Below are 3,645 nucleotides of genomic sequence, written 5' to 3' on the forward strand. Positions count from 1 at the left end.
TTGGATGTCAAAACAAAATTTCTAAATGGTAACCTCGATGAGGAGGTGTACATTGAACAACTAGAAGGGTTTGTTCTAAGGGGAAATGTACATAAGTTGTGTAAGCTTGTTAAATCATTATTTGGTTTGAAGCGAGCACCAAAACAATGGCATGAGAAGTTCGATGAGGCCATTGTTTCGGATGGGTTTAGACAGAATAGTGAGGACAAGTGCTTATACTCTAAGACTTTTCATGACTATGTCATCTTAGTGTGTCTATAAGTTGATGATATGTTGATAATGAGTAATGATATGAAAGGCATAATAAAAAAGAAGAGGTTTCTATCTTCTAACTTCAAGATGAAGGACCTTGGACAAGTTGATGCCATATTAGGTATTAAAGTTAGAAGGAATGTTGAAAAATATGCCTTAGGTCAAGCTCATTATGTTAAGAAAAATGCTTGACAATTTTGGTCATCTCAATATCAAAGAGGCAAACACACCCTTCGATTCAAGTCAAAAGCTAGAAAAGAATGAAGGGAGAGCAATGGCTCAACTAGAGTATGCAAATGCAATTGTGTAACGACCCAAAATTACTATTAAGGCTTAAGGGCCTTGAATAGTGTGTCGGGAGGGCATAATTGGTGTTTATGTGAATAAATGATTAAATGCATGATTATGTGATATGCATGATCCTATGAATACATGGATCTGTGAAATGCATGTTTATGAGAATTAATATGCATGTGGGCCCTATTTAGTTTATAAGGGCATATTTGTAATTTTGGCCCGTTGAGGGCATAAATGTAATTATGTGCGATAAATTGTTGAGACCACATTATTATGTGGATATATTTGCAGCATATGACTCGTGACGGTCCTAGTGAGCAGTTTGATGAAATAGTCACGGCGGGGATTTATACCTGGCTCGGGGGACCTTGGGGGTATTTTCGGGAACTTAGAAATTATATTGAGGGTTATTAGACGTTGGGGAAAATAATTGGTGAATAATTGGATGATGGGATTTAAATGGTAAATATTAGGAACACTTGAGGAGTTAGTGGGAATTGGGAGTAAATGACCATTCTACCCCTTGATTAAGTGAAAGGAATAGTTAGTATGGAGGGGCAAAAGGGTCTTTTGGCTATTAAGGGGTATATTCAAACTTTTAAGAATATAACAGAAAGTGGTGGAATTATACAAAACAGAAAGAATAATAAAGAGAAGACTCTCTCTCACGATTTCTTCTTTCTCTCTCTCTCTCTCTCTCTCTTCCTTGATGTTTGAATTTTGGGGCTGTTGAAGGAGTTAAGAAGCTTGAAGTCTTTGAGGGAATTGAAGGAATTGATGGGAACCTAGCTGGGTGTTGGAGCTAGAAATTCAGAGGGTAGCTCAAGCTGGAACTTGGGGGAGCTTCAGCTAGGAAACTAAGCTACAAATTAAGGTAAGATTTTAGAGTATCATCTTTAAAGTTTTGGTTGAATTTGGGATGGAAGTATAAGTGTAGATTGGTTCTGTTTTGATTGAGGAATTTAGTAGAAAATTCAGTGGTTATTACTGTGATTTTTATGGTAGAATTGAGGGGCTAGTTTTTGTTTAATTGCTGGGAATTATTGGATAAAATATGTGTTTATGGGTCCAAATTCTTTAGTTGGTTTAGTGTTGATTTAGGGAGGTTGGTTGAGAAAATTCTGGGCTTAGCTTTGGAGTTCTTGGCTGGGAGAAAGAGGAGAAAACCCAGAATTTTCTGGGTCAAAGGGGGCACGCCGCGACTTAGACAAGGGGCGCCGCGGCGCGTGTAGCCTTCTGGCCTGGGATGCTCTCTGATTTAGGGGTGCGCCACGTCTTGCCTGGCCAAGTCACAACCCGCCTCCCCTTTGGCAAGAGATCTTGCTTTCTGACTTGGGGCAAGTCGCGACTTGCTGAGCCATGCCGCGACCCGCCTGGGAGTTCTGGTCTTAGAAGTATTTCAAGTGTTGTTAGGGCTCGAGGGTTCGATCCTAGGTGCTCGAGACAATTTATACTACCCGGTTTCATAGAAATTGAGGTCCCGGAGGCTAGTTTTGTTCCCTGGGTATTACGTTTCTAAATGGAAGTGGATAGACATCATGGCCTTTGTCACTAGGTTTACATCGAGGCCCGAGGCTAAGGATTGTGCTCGGAATCAATTCACCTTCTCCGTTCAGAATCAAAGGTAAGAAAACTGCACCTGGTTATTGATAACTCTATGATTTAGAGTTATTTTTATGATGAAAAGAGTAATGATAGTGTGTTAATGGTAAATTTGTTCAACTTTTACCTTTATGTCTTAAGTAGTGAGTCCATTTAAGAGTCTGTGAGTTGTTGTTAGTAATTATAAATATTTATGTAAATTTGTGTGTTTTGTCATTCAGGAAAGGAATCAAAAGACAAAGGGGGACAGAAAGGGAGCATTGCTGCTCGGATGCTGTAGGCCAGACTCGTAGCAATTCTGGGAAAAGAAGGATGACGTGGACAAAAGCCAGCTGCACTTAAGTAATTACCTCAGCGCCTATGTGGCATCCATTTTAATGAATGAAGTCAGCTGGATGAGGTGGCAAGTAGAAATGGACCAAAGATGGAAATGGGCTGTCTAATTAGGGTAAGGGAAAGTACCCTAAGAAAGGACCGAGCCGAAATAGAAGGGGAGTACCATTCTTTATGAACTAACCAGAATATTTAGGAGGGGAGACAGAGAAATATAGTGAAAAACAGAGAGATATACACAAAAGAGGACGGTCAAGAAGCTCACGGCTAGGAAGAGGACTTAGCACAAGACTTGCTACTATCTCTTTCTTCTACACTCCTCATTTTGTAGTGTATATACTTATTTTTCTAATCTGTGAACTGTGTTACTATGGATGAATTAATTTTACCTGGGTTTGTAACCTTGATTTTAGACATGAACTAATCACCTTGAGATTTGGGTGGCTATGAATCCTATGTGATGAAGTATTAATGCAATGCATGAGTTTAGTAATTTGCCTTTGTTCATTCAAGTGAAATTAATGTTTAATGATTGTTGATTACTGGCCATAACTAACAATTAAACTAGCTATATCTGATTTTGGAAAGAATCTATCTAGTGGAATCAACTTGAATGATGCAAGAGAAATGCCATGTTTAGGTAGTTCTTAGTAGTGAAATAGGAATATTTTGCTACCTTGTATAACCTGAGATTTGGTGATTAAATGCATGTTTTACAACCTGATTTAATATAGGAATGTGTTGAATTAAGTTGTGGAATTATATCAGTGGGTTTTGGAAAAAGCTTACTGGCGTATTGTGAAATTTGTTAACTCTGTGCATAATTGCTGAACGATTGCTATAACAACTGGGCAGATTAACATAGGGGGAAATAGCCATCCAGATCTACTTATTCACATATATTTTTCCTGAATTAAATTCTTCTGAGATCTTAGTTTTATTTTAATTGAAATTACTTGTACCCATTTAAATTCAGATTCATATTCCATTTATTTTCATAACTCCGTTTCCTTTTATTTTTAAATTGTTATTTAGTTGATTTTGCAATTGTTTAATTTGAAATCCCTGTGGAGACGATACTCACTTATCACTATATTACTTGTTGCCGACTGTGTACACTTGCACATTTTAATTGCTTAAAGTTACGCAACAGTTATGTGG

This window comes from Humulus lupulus, chromosome 2 (assembly GCF_963169125.1).
Source record: "Humulus lupulus chromosome 2, drHumLupu1.1, whole genome shotgun sequence".
NCBI lineage: Eukaryota > Viridiplantae > Streptophyta > Magnoliopsida > Rosales > Cannabaceae > Humulus > Humulus lupulus.